The sequence below is a fragment of the Dama dama genome, chromosome 32 (assembly GCF_033118175.1).
Source record: "Dama dama isolate Ldn47 chromosome 32, ASM3311817v1, whole genome shotgun sequence".
In the NCBI taxonomy this organism is placed as follows: Eukaryota; Metazoa; Chordata; class Mammalia; order Artiodactyla; family Cervidae; genus Dama; species Dama dama.
This window is the reverse complement of record NC_083712.1, coordinates 35,018,399-35,038,050: the sequence shown is the minus strand read 5'-3', so window position 1 is coordinate 35,038,050 and position 19,652 is coordinate 35,018,399. Positions and strand designations below refer to the sequence as shown.

Genomic DNA, 19,652 nt, shown 5'->3' with positions numbered 1-19,652 from the left:
CCTGGAAATTCAGTGTAAATTGAAACTAGGCATGAAATACAAGCTTTGGTGTGTATATGGAAGATAAAATTGGATTCTAGGCTCACATAATTAAAAACAGGGTTTTAACTTCCATAGCACGTGGGACACAGGACCTTTCTTCTCGGTGAACTGTGCTGAGCTTTGCAAGTTGTCTGGCATCCCAGGTCCCCTACTGTGAATGGCAGCTCGCAACCCCTGAATCACTGTGAGATACCCGCCCCTACCTCCCCTTCCCTGGAAAATTCCCACCCCGCTCTGGGGGTCCTGCTCAGTAGTTGAGTCAGTAGGCTCAGTAGACTGGCCTGGGCAGTCCCCTCTGGGTCTGCAGCCCATGTTCAGATAGCACACAGGCCCTTACGCCTTCACTCCAGACCTCTCTTCTGGGCTCCGTAAGTAAATAGCCGATTGTCTGCTTGTATCCACTTTATGGGTCACAGAGTCACCTCCAAACTCACATAGTGGGTGCAGTGTTCATCCGTTTATGCAGGTCAGGGAAGTAGGGGTCCTTGGAGCCCTGTTCCCCTAACCCTCTGTGGGAATCCAATCCATCTTAAAATTCTTTTGATTCTATTTCCTAAACATAGAAAATAGTTCCTAAATCTTTTCTCGAATCTTTTCATCCTCTCAGGTTCCATCTTCACAGCTTTACCCTAATCCACTGTAACTCTTACCTGGCCCACCACGGTGGCCTCCAGGCCCCCCAGCTGCGTTCCCCACCCCACCTCCTCGGGCTACACCGATTTTTCTTGTGATCCCTCCTACCATATACCTTAGAACACCTGACTGGAATGTTCAAACTTCCTTTAGAACTGGAATGTTCCTTCTCCCTCTTCGTTTGTTTATTCCACCGTCTCAGCCTGGGTCACTGCCTCCAGGAAGCCCTCCTGGACCTCTCTGACAAGGTCAATCCCCTCTTAAGGGCTCTCATGGCATTTCATAACAAGTTGAGTTCTGGTTTTCCATCGACTTATGTGAGCGGCTGATAAATGCCAGCCTCTTCCACTGTGTAGTGTAGGCTCCAGGAACACAGAGGCATTTCTGATTTTGCACATCAGCGTATCTCCGATACCGGCCACAGTGCCTCGCATGCAGTAGGCCCTCAATAAATGCTGAGCATTCCTGAAACTTGAGATTTTTTGTGGCCGGAGTGGTGACCAGTTCCGTTTTGTGACAAGAGGGGGCAGCAGAGAGCTGCCGGAGGAGCAGCCTCCGGTTTGTCTTTTAGGTTAGAAGATGCCCTTTGTCAGGCTGTTTTACTCAGGAGTAAAGGGGAAGAGAGACGGGGAACACACGGGTGGAAACAGAGAAGAAAACAGGAACAGATTATCCAGAAGAGAAGTGGAGCCACAGGGAGAAGCTTGTGGCTGGGGTCCGGGAGAGGAGCCTGGGCCGGGGCTGGAGTGGGGAGGGGAGCTCTGATGTGACTTGGGCAGGCCTGTGGCTTACTGCTCCCCAGGAGGCCTCTCTGGGGTTGGAAAGATTCCTGCTCCAAGAAACCGAAAAGCTGTGGTGATGCAGGTGGGGGCCTAAAGCAAGGGGTGAGGCCAGTTTCCTCTTGCTGGCCTGGCTTTGTTTAGAAGCTTGTGATATGTGGTGGTCGTTCCGTCCCTTGAGTGGGAGATGGGACTGGTTGGGGGAAAGGGGGAGGAACCTAGGGGTGCCTCGGGACACGGCAAGACGAAAGGGAGGAAACTAACATTTCCCAAGAACTCTCTGCCTTACAGGCACAAAACCGTCCTGGAAGGTCTGTCTTGTCCTCATTTGAACGATGAGGGTGCTGTGACTCAGAGTTATAATAATATGCTCCAAGTCATATTCATACAGCTAAACTGAGTTTTTTTAATTCCTAACTCCCTTGGCTCAGAAACCCACATTCTGTCTCATACTCTGGTGAGTTTCTTAAAGACTTTGGCAATGGCCTTTGAAAAAAAACTTATTGTGCCTAAAGAGAAGCAGACAGAGCCTTTTCAATTATGTGCCATGTTGGTAGAGTGAGTGTTTATACTAGAAACTATTATCCCTGTTTATGAACTTGTTGACTTTCGGGAAAGCAAGTGTGCCATAAATTTAAAATACTGCAATTTAATCTCTGTGAAATGATGGAGCTCCACTCAGCTTGGGATAATCATTCCATGATGTACATAAGTCAAATCATTATGCTGTAAACTTATACAGCCTGGTGTGTCTATCGTATCTCATTAAACTGGAAGAAGAAAAAAACCAAAAAAATTTGCAGTGTAACTGACATTATGATCAGTTATGACATTATGATCATAACTGTAGGTTATGATCTACGATTGCCAACAAAGAACTCAGAATCTGAAATGTCCAAGTACTGTATGGCATGTTTGGCGAGGGCCAGAAGTTTTGCAAGGATTATCATCCCAATTTTCCATGGGTGGTGCTCTTGGTCAAAGTGTTTATCAAGGGAGTACTGATGGGGGACATCCCCGGTGGTCCGGTGGTTGAGACTCTGCCCTTCTATTGCAAGGGGTGCAGGTTCGATCTCTGGCCAGGGAACTAAGATCCTGCATGCGGCTCCGACTGCCCTCACCCCCTCAAAAAGGGAATACCGATGTACGAAATAGGATCTCCGCTCATGGGTTAGGAGCCAACATCAGAATGACCTTGAGCTAGGTAAAGAACTTCTGACCTCGAATAGAACTGTTGGAGGAGGAAGATTGGAAGAGGGTGCTTCTCCGGAGAACCCAGCCCACGCCGCTGTAGGTATTGACACAGCATGGTCGAACACTCAGGTCTAAGTGCACGTTTTTGTGATCAGCAGAGCGAGGGTGGGACAGGAGGGGGCAGCCACTCTGGAAACAGAAAACTGTTGAAGAACCACAGGGCTCCCTCCCTTATCTAAGGGCAGAGGAACAAATCTTGGAACTGAACATGTGTCGAGATCGTGACACCTGTTGGAACTGAACATGTGTCAGTGTTTTGGCAAGGAAAGGTGGGTGATTTTATCAAGGAGTAAATAAAAGTTTAGGAAGAAAGTGCATTCTTTTCATTGCAAAAGTGTGGTGAAAGTGGGTGTTTTTTGGTTTTGTTTTTTTCTTTTGAGAGGGGATCTAGGATGTCAAGGGGGACCTTCCATCATTTAATCTCTCCATTTTCTCTCCAGAAATGACTTTGATCATATTGTCTGTGTTGCCTTGTCCATATTCCTTAAATATTTGGTTTAAAGCAGTTATTCATGGCAACAGTGAACACTTTCGTATGAGATACTTCATCCCTCCAAATTGCCCACAGATAGCAAAATGAGTTCTGAAATCAGTCACTTGTTGGACTCATGCATTGCTTTTTGAGCATCTGTGTCAGACTTCTGTCAGCACTATATTTGATTTTGTAGGCATACATCCTCAAAATATTGAGGAAATGGCAAACATATAGATTCGTTTCCCCAGTTGAATAAATAGTTGTTAAGAATTCAAGATACATTTCCCTGTTAATCATGACTAGGTTTCAAGACCCATGTATCAAAACCTGTTGAATCCATAATGAAGCCAGACCATCAAACTAATAGTCCAAACCCAATTTTTGGGTCCTAGAAATAGGAGACTTATTCCATGGAGAGGATAGAAGATCCAAGATTAAGAGAGCATGTGACATTTGAAGATTTAAGTAAATTTAAGAAATCAGTCCTGAATGGAAGGACTGATGTTGAAGCTGAAGTTCCAATACTTTGGCCACCTGATGCAAAGAACTGACTCATTGGAAAAGACCCTCATGCTGGGAAAGATTGGAGGCAGGAGAAGGGGATGGCAGAGGATGAGATGGTTGGATGGCATCACCGACTTGTTTATGAGTTTGAGCAAGCTCTGGGAGTTGGTGATGGACAGGGAAGACTGGCGTGCTGCAGTCCATGGGGTCACAGAGTCAGACCCTGAGCGGCTGAACTGACTGACTGATAGTTTATAAAATTTGAGATGATTTCCCATGACTTGACACTAGAGGGCAGTATGTACAGTCAAACCTCATAATGGAACCAGCTATTGAATTCCTATCGTTTCTAGTTATGCTTTTTTATGTTCAAATGTCACCCCTTAATTTTTAATTTGCATTACATAAATAATGGGAAGAAGACATTGAAATCATAAACAACTATAACAAGAAATAACTTATGAGGATAAAGGATTTTGTTTTTACCAAAGTGAAAGTGAAGTCGCTCAGTCGTGTCTGACTCTTTGCGATCCCATGGACTATAGCCCACCAGGCTCTTCCATCCGTGGAATTTTCTAGGCAAGAGTGCTGGAGTGGGTTGCCATTTCCTTTTACCAAAGTAATGCATAAACAATTTTAAAAGTGAGATAGTATTAAAAGATTTTTAAAAAATTTTTATTGGAGTGTCATTTATTTACAGTGTTTTGTTAGTTTTGGGTGTACAACACCGCAAAGTGAGTCAGTGATACATGTACATATATCCCTTCTTTTTTAGGTTTTTTTTTTTCCATATGGGCCATTACAGAGTATTGAGTTGAGTTCTTAACAACTATTTATTCAACTGGGGAAACGGATCTATATGTTTGCCATTTCCTCAGTGCTCTGAGGGTATATGCCTGTGCTATGCAGTAGGTCCTTATTAGTTACTTATTTTACATATGTTAGCGTGTATGTCAATCCCGACCTCCCAGTTTATCCTTCCCCTGCCTTATCCCTGGTGCCATAAGTTTATTTCCTGCATCTGTAACTCAGTTTCTGTTTTGGAGATGAGTTCATTTGTTCCCTGTTTAGACTTCACATTGACTGCTATTGTATGATATTTGTCTTTTCTCTGAATTAATTGCACTCAGTATGACAGTCTCTGGGTCCATCCATGTTGCTGCAAATGGCATTATTTCATTCCTTTTTATGGCTGAGTAATATTCCATCATATATCACATCTTCTAACCTTCTTTTTTTTTTTAATTAAGAAAAAGTTCTCTTTCCCCTCTCCCCTATACTTCTGTTCCCTGTAGCTTTCCTGGAATTTGTGTTCATATTTCTAAATGCATACTTGTAGCTCTTGAGATAGTTGTTAATAGCTTATTTTTAGTGACATCAGAAATCATTGTTTACTATATAATTGTTAGAATTTTAACTTTTCATCTTGGCACTTTTCATCTGGCTTCAGCAGTCATCAATCTTTTCTAATTTGTGTTTGACCATCCCCACAATCCTCCTTGCCCTCCTAATTATTTTAAATAATTTGTAAGCACTATATCATCTTACATTTCCTGGATATTTTTACCTAGAGCTAATAATTGTCTTTAAATGATTGCTTAATTTTTATTAATTATCATTTACTTTATTTAAGCAGTTTTCCGTCCAATATATCAAGTGTCTCAACTACATAGATATATAGAACTCAACTATCAAGAACTCAACTACATAGATATATTGACATATATCAATATGTCTATGTAGTTCTTGATATATAATATCTATAATATCAATATATCTATGTAGTTGAGTTCTTGATATATAATATCTATAATATCAATATATCTATGTAGTTGAGTTCTTGATATATAATATCTCTATATATATCAATATATCTATGTAGTTGAGTTCTTGATATATAATATCTATAGATATAATATATCTATGTAGGTAGAATGTTTGTTTGTATAAAACAAGTGAATTTCAGGTACATAAATAAAATTTAACATGAAAGGGTCTGTATAGGGCAGGTTTATCCTCCTTCAGAGTTTTGGAAGGTTTGCACCAGTGGGTTCTAGAAGTCCACTGTCCTTCTGATTCATTTTCCTTTGTAAGTGAACTTTGTGAGCAGTCAGTCACACAGGCTCATTTAATTAAGGGACATTAGATTTCTGATTTTGGTACAGTTTTCTGTCTTTGAAGGAAAGATACCATAAGTATTGTACTAAGAACACTCTGGAATTGGGTTCACCTTCATATTAGGTTATTACCTTTTTGTATCTGATGGTATTTTTCTTCTCATTCCTTTGTGAATAACCAGTTTTCTAAAAATTCATGGGGATTTTTTTTTTTCCCATTGGGATGGACTCTTAGGCCTGTGATTGACTGGCGAGTATTTTCTATCTTGCTTCGCGTGGCTCTGAGGTTGGAGAGTGAATTGACTGGATCAAATTGCCGTTCAGTGGTACAGTCATTGCTGAGGGTTTTTGAGGCCTTTTTAAACTTCATGCTGGTGTACTCTTTATAATCAGGGCTTCACTTTTGCTCTCTTGGCTTTTCTATGTCTTTGAAGATATGTTGAAGGCTTCTTCAAGAAAGTAGTTTGGTAATGTTGATTTTAAAGTTTGAGAGTTTCAGTGCTGGTCGAGGATTTTATTGTCTAAGGTCTTTAAAGATAATGAAAATGTGTAGTCAGTAAGGATGGGTTTTAAATACGATACATTGTTATTTAGGGCTTCACTGGTGGCTCAGTGGTAAAGAATCCGCCTGCCAATGCAGGAGACACTCGTTCGATCCCTGGGTTGGGAAGATCCCCTGGAGAAGGAAAAGGCAACCCACTCCAGCATTCTTGCCTTGGAAATCCCATGGATAGAGAAGACTGGCGGGCTACCTCATGGAGGTGAAAAAGAGTTGGACATGACTGAGCCACTAAACAACAATTGTTATTTAATCATTGCTCGAATGTGAACTGTCAAAATGGTTCCCTTGACCTATATAATGTCCACGAGGAGGTGTGACCTGATGTCCATTCAGAATTGGTTGGAAGTGGTTAAATGCCTGTTCTGAGCTGTAAACGGTGAATGCTGGTCAACTACAATTATGAGTTTTGAGTTTCAAGACTCTCTGATGTGCTTAGTGAGGTGCACACATGCTTTATTTAGAGCTGGTCATGACGTGGTCCTCTAGATAAAGGGTCCCCAACCTCTGGGGACCGTCTGACTACCTCCAGTAGTCATGAATGGATGTGAAAGTTGGATCGTAAAGAAAGCTGAAGGCCGAAGAATTGTTGCTTTTCAACTGTGGTGTTGGAGAAGACTCTTGAGAATCCCTTGGACTGCAAGGAGATCCAACCAGTCCATCCTAAAGGAGATCAGTCCTGAATATTCATTGGAAGGACTGATGCTGAAGCTGAAACTCCAGTACTTTGGCCACCTGATGCGAAGAGCCGACTCATTTGAAAAGACCCTGATGCTGGGAAAGGTTGAGTGCGGGAGGAGAAGGGGACGACAGAGGATGAGATGGTTAGATGGCATCACCAACTCAATGGATGTGAGTTTGAGTAAACTCTGGGAGTTGGTGATGGACAGGGAGGCATGGCGTGCTGAAGTCCGTGGGGTTGCAAAGAGTCGGACACGACTGAACAACTGAACTGAACTGAACTGAACCTCTGGGACCTAAGGCCTGATGATCTGAGGTGGAACTGATGTAATAGTAATAGAAATAAAGCGCACAATAAATGTAATGTGCTTGAATCACCCCAAAATCATCCCCCCGCATCTGTGGGAAAATTGTCTTCCATGAAGTCGGTTCCTGATGCTGAAAAGGTTGGGGACCGCTGCTCTAGATTACTCCCTCTTTGTTTGGCCTGTTATTGTTTTAAACCCCAAATGAAGATCGTCTAAAGACTCCTTTTCTGATTAACTAATGGCACTGTGCAGTTTTTCATCCTGAGACAGAGCCATTCGGTAAACGCATCCTCTTCAGCGTATCTGCGAGGGAGCAGATTAGTAGAAATACTACTCCGTGGTTCGTCTTGGCCTCGTTCCAGCTGTGCTGTAGATTAGACACTACTTTGGCATTTCCCTGTCTCTCTCTTTCATCCTGATTTTGTGTTATCCTGTCTTAATTTTCTTATGTACCTTGGATCAACGAAAGTGCTATTTTTCTCATAACGTCATTCACCGATTCTAATCCTCTCACTCCTTTCAAGCGAGCTCAAAGATATCTCTCTGGTGCCATTATTTTTCCTGAGCACTAGCTCCGAGGTACTGGGGGAGGATTTATTTTCAAAGCTTGGCACCTGAATGGCCTGGACCGTAAAACCCAGCCGCTATCCACGGCTCGTTATTAGACGGAAGGGGACTGAGGCTACAGTAGGAAACCTGAGTGAAATGGGGTCCGGGGTGGTCATCAGTGCCAGGCAGCTGGCCCGAGGGGTCCACCTGGGCAGACGATGCTGCACTGGGGCCCCTGCCTGCCCGCTCAGCTCCAGGACTGAATCTCCTGTTTCCCCGGGGCCAGGATCTCAGCTATGGACCAGACTTGATTACATACCAGCAGATGGGAGAGTCAACCCAGTAACTTTCCATTTCCCAGACGGGAAATAATTCTGGGAAGACGTTTGGCTCTGCGGGTGCAGCGCAAGGAGCCGCTTTACTGGCTAGCAGGAACCAGCAGACATTTGGCACACTGCAGTGTACACGCATGCATACACCCGAGGCTCAGGCGTCTCTTATCCCTCTCCAGGTATGTATCAAGTGGGAGAACTTCTGGCTTTTCGCTTGAGAAGTTTCCAGTGCAAGTTCGTGGGAGCTCCAGCCGGCAGGACTGCTCTCTTCGCCCCTGGTCACCACCAGGAGGCAGAGCCTCCCCTTCTGTGGGCCTTGCAAGGTCACCGCTGTCTCGGGGCTGCCCAGCAATAAGGCAGATTCCATCCATTCCAGCCTCGGATGCCAACAACTTGCAGTGCCACCCAGATCTCTGGGCAGCATTGGAATCAAGGAAGAGACGGAGAACTGAGAAGTGATGGTTTCCTGGGAGCAGGGCAAGATAATATTCTAAAAAACCCAATACTCGAGGCTGTGAAGGGTCGGGTCACTTCATGATTAGCTGAAGGGCATCGACTTCTCTGGTCCCCTCTGAGGTACCCCCTCCCTCCATCCTGAAGGCCTGTGCCTCCATTCCCTAGTATCTCGCCAACTCTCAGATGTTTCCTCGAAGTAAGTAGATAAGACCTCAGGGTCAAAACGGAGACCACCTCCTGAAGGAGAGCCACCTCACACGTTTTTATTAGATTAGGTTCCCATAGTCGGGATTATCTCTGTTTATGTTGGGCTTGCCCAGTGCATTGTTCAGAAGGCGCTGAACTCTGCCCCGCCTCCCCTTCTATTGTACCCCTGGTCTTCTAGTCTTTTGATGAGTTCATAGTTGTAACAACAACAGAACACTGCAGCAGGGGAGAACAGTGGCCGTGCTTTTCTTTCGATGTTTCCAGAGAAAGAATTTGTACAATTTCCTGTAATGGAGGACTGCACAAGCTCTGAGTGAATTTCGGATTTATTTTTCGTAGGGACTGGGGTAACGGGCTGCTGCCTTAGATTCCTGTAAGTGTAGAGTTGAGAGTGACCATGGATCTTCCACCTTCCTCAAGCTTCAGGGAGCCCTCCAACAGCATCCCCAAAAGATGTTGCCCCAGTCTGTCCTGCGTCCTTTGGGTGACGGAAGATCTGGCTCTCATTTTTTTTTGGCTCCACCACGCAGCATGTGGGATCTTAGTTCCCCCACCAGGGAGCGTACTTGCACCCTCTGCAGTGGAAGCATGGGGTCTTAACTGCTGGACTGCCAGGGAAGTCCCTCACTCTTATTTTTAAAATCAACTCATGTCATGTATACACTCAGTTCAGTTCAGTTCAGTCACTCGGTTGTGTCCGACTCTTTGCGACCCCACGGACTTCAGCACACCAGGCCTCCCTGTCCATCACAAACTCCCGGAGTTTGCTCAAACTCATGCCCATCGAGTTGGTGATGCCATCCAACCATCTCATTCTCTGTTGTCCCCTTCTCCTCCTGCCCCCAATCCCTCCCAGCATCAGGGTCTTTTCCAACGAGTCAACTCTTTGCATGAGGTGGCCCAAGTATTGGCGTTTCAGCTTCACTACGTGTGTGTAAAATAAATAGCTGATGGGAAGCTGCTATGTATAGCTCCGTGATGACCTGGGTGGGGGGATGGGGGTGGGTAGGAGAGAGGTCCAAGAGGGCGGGGATTTATGTAGACACAGAGCTGATTAGCTTGATTTATAGTAGAAACTTAACATTGTATAGCAGTTATACTCCACTAATAAAATAGAAATAAAATAAACTCTTGAAAGGTAAAGTTTACATATAACAAATGCACAGGTTTTAAGTCAGCAGTTGGTTGCAACTTATTTCGTTAAGATGTAGAGCATTACCCACTCCAGAAAATTCCCCTGTGCCTTCTGTAAGCCAGTCTGCCCTACTCCCCCTTCTCTGCTATCCCTCTGGTTTGATTTCTAGCATCATCGATTATCGTTTTGCTCATTTAGAGACTGTGGTCTGTCTTTTGTCTGTCTTCTGTCTCAAAGCATATATTTGAGATTCCTCTAGCTTCCAATCAGAAAGAGATGAAACTTGGAACTCTCCTGGCGGTCCACTGATAAAGACCTCGGCTTCTAACACACGGGGTGCGGGTTCGATCCCTGGTCGCAGAGTGAAGATCCCGCGTGCCTGGCACCCAAGAACCAAAACAGAAACAGAAGCAGTCTTGTAACAAATTTAGTCAAGACTTAAAGAAGAAAAGCAATGAGACTCTGATTTGTAGCCCACACTGTAGACGTATCTGACAGGCCATGAGACTCCTGCCTGCGGCTGTCGAGGGCCTGGACGTTGTTCTCTTTGGTGGGAGTGTGGCCTGGGGAGGTGACTGGCTGTCCCGAGTTGCCTGGGCCTCAGGTAGTTCCTCGGGTACCGGATTTTCACTGGAGATGCCCCAGGCAAGTTGGGATGAGTGGCTCACCCTGGCTTCTGTACTAGAGACGGTGAAGAACATCAGGCTGCCAGGGGAGTGAGCGTCTAAACAACAGACGAAGGACAAGAAAAAGGGACACGTTTGGTTTCTTCACCTTCAGTCTGAGCTCCAAGGACCCGGGCTCCAGGAGAGCCCTCTGCGAGCCTTGCCGTTGGAGGGTTTGCTGGCTTTATGTCACTTACCCGGTTTCAACTGATTTTTTAAAATTCTGTTTATTTTTTAAATTTTTCATTGGGGGATAATTGCTTTGCAGTGTGTGTTAGTTTCTGCCATACAACAGCGAGAATCAGCCTTAAGGATATGCATATATCCCCTTCCTCTTGAGTCTCCCTCCCCCCGACACGCATCCCATCCTTAGACCTAGGGGTCATCACAGAGCCCTGAACGCAACTGATTTTTGTAAAAAAAATTTTTTTATAGTTTAGTTCCTTATTTTATTAAGGACGTGTTCTGTTTCATTACTTTTCTACTTTCCAGAATACTCCTTTAAGAGCTCCAGCACTGCCAGCATTTAATACTTTTCAATGTAATCAAAAATTGTGAAGCCCTATTGAAAACACAAAGATTAACATTAAAATAATAATAATTATTATTATTACTTCAAGGTGCTTGGTTTGATGGGCTCCAGCTTGGTTATTTTGATGTGTTTAATTTTAAAAATCCAGCCACTTTTTCGACTGAATTGCAAGGCTCTGCCCTAAGGTGGCTTCTCTGAGGATGTGTGCCAATCTCTCGTCTATATCTGAAGTAATTCACTCACTGGATGTTAGCTGAATACATTCACTTGTTGATGGTCAAGGAAGCTGTAATCTGCCTGCTTTCCTTCTGGGGCGGATGAAATTCCTGGCAGTTGACTGAGTCACATAATTTCCAACATAAATTCTGAAATGTAATGCTCTTGTAAGCATGCTGGATTCCAACGGAAATCTTTCGAAAGTAGCACTGGGGTTAGGTGGCAGTTCTGGGCTGTGATTTGGGAGCCTTTATGTGCTATACAGAATTTTTGAGGCTTTTTAATGCTTCTCTTCAGAGAGGTGTCTCATTTTTTCCCTTTAAAAAAAAAAAGAAAAGAACCCCTTTGGCTCTGCTGTGCAGCATGTGGGATCTTAGTTCCCTGACCAGGGATCAAACCCTTGTTCCTGCATTCGAAGCTCGAAGTCTTAACCACTGGACCACCAGGAAAGTCCTGCCTTTAATTTTTTTGGTTTTTAAAATGTACACACTTAAGGCATGAACAAATCACTGATGCAATTTAAACAATAAATATAGCAAGTGAAAACGTTCAACCTTACTTTCCCAATCTCTTCTCCAGTTAGACTTTTCCTTCTAGAATTTTTATGTATAATTGAATTCAGCCTGTAGTTTTGTCTGTTTTTTTCCCTTAAACTGAATCATACCATAGATATATATTGTTTTTTCCATTTAAACATGTGTTTTAAAGATTTTTTTTCACATTAGACTATATCAGTTTACTTCATTATGTCTAAAGCTATGTTGATTCGGTAGTATGGCAGTACCTACATTTACTTAACCATTCTCCTGTCCATGGTTATTTAGGTTGCTGTTTTTCTGTTACATTACCACGAACAAACATCTGTCTTTGATCCTTTTGTAGTTCATGAGCATGATGATTGGGTGTTCACGCTGCTGCGTGACATGTGCCTCCTTCCAAACCTTGTTACGACATTGCACATTACCTGTCTGACGTGAAAAAAAAAAAAATCTGTCTTTGCCCATATGTACTCTTACTTCTCTAGATATTTGATAATGGAGTTATTGTGTCAATGGATAAATTAAATTAAATTTTGGTACACACTGCCAAATGGGCCTCAACAAGGCTGCACCAATTTCCCCTCAAAGTTTAAATTCTTTTAACATGTGAAAATTTTGAAACAAAATGAAAATGGATAATTAAATTTTGCAAGCTCAAACAGCAAATTGAGAACTTGCTCTGTTTTCAATAAAATCTTATTTATTGCTTATTTATACATCTGATTTGTATAAAGCTCAGAAAAGACTTTAGACACTTGGCTTATTGATTTAACTTACCAGTTATAATTTCATGGACTTTGCATGAGCTCAGGATTAGAATGAGTTTTAATCATTTTCCATGATTGACTGCTAAGATGTTTCATTAGAATAAACACTAATGAAAATGCGGTCAACATGGAATTCTCTAGAACTCTACTTATGGAAAAGGAAATGGCAACCCACTCCAGTATGCTTGCCAGGATAATCCCATGGACTGAGGAGCCTGGTGGGCTACGGTCCATAGGGTCACAGAGAGTCACACACGACTGAGCCACTGGGCATGCACGCACGACCTCCGCCTGAAAGATCTCCCGCCTGGAAACTCAGCTAAGAGTCTAGTTCTTTAGTATTTCCTTATGATCCCATTTAAAAAATATAGTTATTTTTGGTTGTGCTGGGTCTTCATTGCTTGGAGGGCTTTCTGTAGCTGTGGTGAGTAGGGGTACTCTCTAATAATTGTGGTGGTTTCTCTTGTTGTGGAGCACTGGCTTGAGGCGTCCAGACCAGGTAGCTGCAGCTTATGGGCTCTAGAGCTGGGTCTCAGTAGTTGGGGGCACACGTGCTTAGTTACCTTGAGGCAAGTGGAGTCTTCCCGGACCAGGGATTGAACCTGTGTCCCCGGCATTGGCAGGCAGACTGCCATCCACTGTACCAGACTAGGGAACTCCACTATTCCATGTTTAATTTTTATAACTCACTAATCCTTTCTCAAATCATTGGCTCTGTCAGTTTTTTGGTTTTTTACAAAGAGTTAATAACTGGATGCTAAAGTGTTGTGAAGACTTCATTATTATTATTTTTTTTTAATGAGCGGTAGTATCACTAGTCTACCATGAAGTATTATCATAAGTAATTAAAATAAAATTGCTCTACTTGTCAGAGCAAATGAGGCAGGAGAAAAGTCCTAAGATGATGTAGTGATTTTTCTCATCATTTCATCTCTTTCTCCCTAACTTACTGTATCCATTTATGTTTACAGAAACCTGCTGACCTCATTGGGTGGAGATGCAGGTCATGAAATCAGACATCTAGGACTGAGAACTGAAATTTTGTTTGCTTGGGATGGGAATGATATATTAATAATTTGCCAATGACGCTTGTATGAAAGATTTCTTTTTTAGAATTCTCAGTGGTTCCACATTTGAGCTCTATTCCCTTGACACATGCTTGTCGTTAACACCCTGTTTCTTTTTTTAAAAACAATCACTTATTTATTTATTTTTGGCTGTTCTGAGTGTGGGTTTTCTCTAGTTGCAGCGAGCGGGGGCTACTCTATCGTTTCAACGTGTGAGTTTCTCACTGTGGTGCCTTCTTTCGTTGCAGAGCACAGACTCCCAAGTTTGGGCTTCAGTAGTGGTGGCACATGGGCTTAGTTGCCTTGCAGCACGTGGGATCTTCCTGGACCAGGGATCGAACCCCTGTCCCCTGCATTGGCAAACAGATTCTTAACCACTGGACCACCAGGGAAGTCCCAACACCCCATTTTTACTTTTACTGCTTTCTCTTCCACTACCTCTTCTTGCCCAAGTAAGCTTATGCAAAATAAAACCAAAATGTATTTATATTTATTTCCCAAATATCTTTGAGTACCTGCTATATTCAAGATAGTATGTTAGGTTCCACAGCAACGATGAAATAGGACATGGGTCCTCGAAAGCCCCTCTGTCTGCTAGGGGGGCTGTACAGGTGCTCACATAATTATAGTTGAGTGTGAGAAATGCTACAGTTCAGGGCTATACAGAAGACCATGAGATAATTGAATAGGGAACAATGAAATGAGGAGTAGGGCAGTTTGGAAAAACTCATCTTTCGGATGTGTTCCCCTCCTCAGGTCCACTGGCAGTAGCAATTTAGCCTGTTTTAGAAAAAGAGCAGAAGGAGCATTGTTCTTTTTCAAATTTAACATCTCTGAAATCAGCATGTATTTTGCATTTCTGTTGTTCAGTTGGTAAGTCGTGTCTGACTCTTTGTGACCCCATGGACTGCAGCACGCCAGGTTTCCCTGTCCTTCACCATCTCCCGGAGTCTGCTCAAACTCATGTCCACTGAATCGGTGATGCCATCAAACCATCTCATCCTCTGTCACCCCATTCTCTTCCTGCCTTCAATCTTTCCCAGCATCAGGGTCTTTCCCAGTGAGTCAGCTCTTTGCATCAGGTGGCCATGTGCATTTCTAGCCTTCCTTCAATCAGTGTCCATGGAGCATCACCAGTGATGCAGCTGAGATTGTCTGTGTGGGCATGAACTGGGCTGTCCTTCTGTCTGGCACGAGGGGACCACTGCAGCTCGTGGACGTTTCCATCCTCAAACCAATGAAGGGTCATTTGAGGAAAATATGAGTTAAGGTGGTGTCAGAAACCTTTCTTTGACGGCTTCTGGTCATACCGAGAAAGCATCGGCATCAAAAGTTGGGAATGGGTGTCAGTGGTTTGGGAGAAAAATCTTGGAGACAATAGTGGGGCACTTTTTTAAGCAGTCTGTATTGCCAGCAATCTTTTTTTCTTTTTAATTGAGTTGTAGTTGACTTACAGTGTTGTATTAGGATTGCCAGCAGTCTCAGTGGCATAGAACAAAATAAGCGTGTTCAAAAACAGACATCAGAGATTGGAAAGTGATTCAGAAGAGCTGGACTCTGACTGTGAAAGTGTGTTCGATACTTAAACAAATTTTCACCTGTATATTTCTCACAATATTCACAGGAGTGATGTGATAAAAAATGTATGAGAAAATCTGAAAGAGCTCTTTCAGTAAGTATAAATAAAAATTCTCAGTGTGTGGAAGCATTGTATCAATAGTTTAATTGGAAATATTTTTCTTTTCTTTATTTTTGGCACACCTTGTGGCAGTTGGATCAGGGATCAAACCCGTGCCTCCCTGCAGTGGAAGAGCAGGGTCTTAACCGTTGGACCTGCAGAAAATTCTGAAATATTTTTCTTAGTGACACAAAAAGTAGTAGTACATATTATAATTTATTTTTTCTCGATTCAATAAATGTGACTCCCTTCCTTCCTGCCCTAGTTCCTCTCATCCATCCTTCCATTTTAAAAAAAATGCATGTGTGTGCACGTGTGTGTATGTGTGCGTGTGTGTGCTCCGTTGTGTCCAACTCTTTTTGACCCCATGGACCATAGCCTGCCATGTTCCTCTGTCCATGCAATTCTCCAGGCAAGAGTACTGAGTGGGTTGCCATTTCCTTCTCTAGAGAATCTCCCTGAGACACAGATCAAACCCACGTCTCCTGCATTGGCAGGTGGATTCTTGACTACCAGTGCCGCCTGGGAAGCCGTTTTTAAAACATGTGGAACATAGAAGAAACACAGAAGAGGGATCTGGGTGCCTGAGGGATGAGGAGGAAGATTCTGTTTCTTAGAGAATCTTTTGTTCACGTCATTTTAATTTTTATGAAAGCCATACATACTCCGAATTGAGACAGCGGATAGCTCTCTCCTGGTGTTACCATTCACGACCTCCGTCTGACCCCTTTGGTCGCCGTCACCGGATCTCTAAGTGTTACAACATCGTGCGTGTATGCACAGTCACTGTTGTGTCCGACTCTTCGCGATCCCGTGTTCCTCTGTCCATGGAATTTTCCAGGCAGCAATACTGGAGTCGGTTGCCATTTCCTCCTCCAGGGGACCTTCCTGGCCCAGGGATGGAGCCTGCATCTCCTGGGTCTCCTGCATTGGCAGGCAGATTCTTTACCACTGAGCCAAGTGAGAAGCCTGAGTAACCAGGGATATTACTGTTTCATAATTTTTCAACATTAGGTGTTAACTTCTGACTCTATCTTGGAAGATCAGGATTTATTTTTTTACCCTCTGCTGCTCAACACACACATGCACACTCCCCTTTTAGTTTCCGTGCCTTCCACTTTTATTATTATATTTGATAGATCAATATTCACCATCATTATATGGCCATCCAAATGATATTCATAGATGAATCAGTACACTGATTACTTTTCTTGTTTACCCTGAGTTAATAGATTTTTTTTCAATTTGCTTGATTTTTTTTTTTGATAGAAAAATTCTTTAATCAGAACAAGTTTACATGTTGACACTTATAGCTTAACTAGAATAAATTTGTCCAAGTTTAAATTGTGTAAAGACCAAACAGATATAATAGCCAGAGTTCCCTTAAAACAGTGGGTCCTAGTTCCATTGTAAGGCCTCTCAGAAGCAAAACTGCAATTACTGAAATGATTCCAAGTTTTCATAAAGATGAAAACAATTACCCGAGAGGCCAAAGCATACAATGCATGTCACATGCAAACACTGGTATTAAGCCTTTTCCCTGTATTCCTAGTTTTCAAAGATGGGAAGCATCTTTTCAGTTCAGTTCAGTTGCTCAGTCGTGTCCGACTCTGCGACCCCATGAATCGCAGCACTCCAGGCCTCCCTGTCCATCACCAACTCCCGGAGTTTACTCAGACTCATGCCCATCAAGTCGGTGATGACATCCAGCCATCTCATCCTCTGTTGTCCCCTTCTCCTCCTGCCCCCAATCCCTCCCAGCATCAGGGTCTTTTCCAGTGAGTTGGCTCTTTGCATCAGGTGGCCAAAGTATTGGAGTTCCAGCTTCAGCATCAGTCCTTCCAATGAACACCCAGGACTGATCTCCTTTAGGATGGACTGGTTGGATCTCCTTGCAGTCCAAGGGAAGCATCTTTTAAGCTACTGCAAACCACCGACTGACCTAGTATTCAGAATATCTTAGAAATGCTGTTCGTTAAGGTTGTTCTTAAATTTTGTGTTAACCTTGGTTCACTCTCATTTAGTCCATATACATGAATATACAGACAACTTCTTTACTTTTGTCTACTACCTCGGAGTAACTAACTTTTTGCAATCCTGTTACATGTATGCATTAGAAATAAAATTTCCCTTCTCATACAGCCATGTTTTCAAATAGGTTAGTTTCCTTATATAGTATTTATTTTTATTTACAGCAAAAAGCATTATGGATTGCATTTTTTCCAATTAAAAAAATACTTAATGACTTCTTTAATGAGTGGGGCTTTTTAAAAAATTCAGAAACTCGAGACATTTCTCAAAAATAAACTTTTATCATTTAGTTTTCAGTTTCAGCTACTACTTACCTGTAAAGGATCTTAAATGGTTGAACCCTAAAAGCCAAATTTGTTCCTACATACACTACTGCTTACTGCAGGAAACTCATATGACTTTCACTGAATTCTCAACCACAAAACTAAATTACCTTCAGAAGTTAACATGAGTTTTGCACCTCGTAGAGTTGTCAGTTCAATATCAATTGGGTATCTAGTTGGCATACAGAAAGGCATGCAGACTGCACCTTGTTATAGAGCAGCAGGCTAATACAGCACAAGGTAGACTGAGATTAAATCAACTTTTGATGAAAGGAGGGAGTGAGTACTTAGATAGAAGTAACATTTTATCAACCATAAAAATGCTTAACTTAAAAAAAAAATGCTTAACTTCTACAAAACCCACAACAGTGAAAAGACAGTCTGGTAAATCCAAGATTTGGAAAAATTATGCACAAAACCCACAGTATCTGGGAAAAGAGGAGAGGTTTATACAAGGAGCAGTTTAAAATGTAACTTTTTTCTACTATCAATTACACATTAACTTACACACTCTAACTGAAAATATACTACAGCCAATGTCTGGAAGAGCAGTTTAACATATCCTAAATGAACTTCGACCCAGATAATCACAATGGTGTGATCACTCACCTAGAGCCAGACATCCTGGAATGTGAAGTCAAGTGGGCCTTAGAAAGCATTACTACAAACAAAGCTAGTGGAGGTGATGGAATTCCGGTTGAGCTATTTCAAATCCTGAAAGATGATGCTGAGAAAGTGCTGCACGCAATATGCCAGCAAATTTGGAAAACTCAGCAGTGGCCACAGGACTGGAAAAGGTCAGTTTTCATTCCAGTCCCTAAGAAAGGCAATCCCAAAGACTGCTCAAACTACCGCACAATTGCACTCATCTCACACGCTAGCAAAGTAATGTTCAAAATTCTCCAAGCCAGGCTTCAGCAATACGTGAACTGAGAACTTCCAGATGTTCAAGTTGGATTTAGAAAAGACAGAGGAACCAGAGATCAAATTGCCAATATCCACTGGATCATCGAAAAAGCAAGAGAGTTCCAGAAAAACATCTATTTCCGCTTTATTGACTACGCCAAAGCCTTCGACTGTGTGGATCACAATAAACTGTGGAAAATTCTGAAGGAGATGGGAATACCAGACTACCTGACCTGCATCTTGAGAAACCTGTATGCAGGTCAGGAAGCAACAGTTAGAACTGGACATGGAACAACAGACTGGTTCCAAATAGGAAAAGGAGTACGTCAAGGCTGTATATTGTCACCCTGCTTATTTAACTTATATGCAGAGTACATCATGAGAAACGCTGGGCTGGAGGAAGCACAAGCTGGAATCAAGATTGCCGGGAGAAATATCAATAACCTCAGATATGCAGATGACACCACCCTTATGGCAGAAAGTGAAGAGGAACTAAAAAGCCTCTTGGTGAAAGTGAAAGAGGAGAGTGAAAAAGTTGGCTTAAAGCTTAAAATTCAGAAAACTAAGATCATGGCATCTGGTCCCATCACCTCATGGGAAGTAGATGGGGAGACAGTGGAAACAGTGGCAGACTTTTTTGGGCTCCAAAATCACTGCAGATGGTGATTGCAGCCATGAAATTAAAAGACATTTACTCCTTGCAAGGAATGTTATGACCAACCTAGATAGCATATTAAAAAGCAGAGACATTACTTTGCCAACAAAGGTCTGTCTGGTCAATCTATGTTTTTTCCAGTGGTCATGTATGGATGTGAGAATTGGACTGTGAAGAAAGCTGAGCGCCGAAAAATTGATACTTTTAAACTATGGTGTTGGAGGAGACTCTTGAGAGTCTCT

The 19,652-nt window shown here is 42.7% G+C and overlaps 1 protein-coding gene and 1 non-coding gene across 5 annotated transcripts in view; both read left to right on the top strand.

The window, feature by feature from the left end:
- FUT10 (fucosyltransferase 10) overlaps window positions 1-19,652 on the top strand; it is a 74,230-nt gene that overhangs the window by 33,685 nt on the left and 20,893 nt on the right. The window lies entirely within an intron of this gene.
- On the top strand, window positions 12,315-12,418 carry LOC133050708 (small nucleolar RNA U13). The gene has a single exon (XR_009691686.1). It is a non-coding gene; the product is annotated as a small nucleolar RNA U13 (small nucleolar RNA).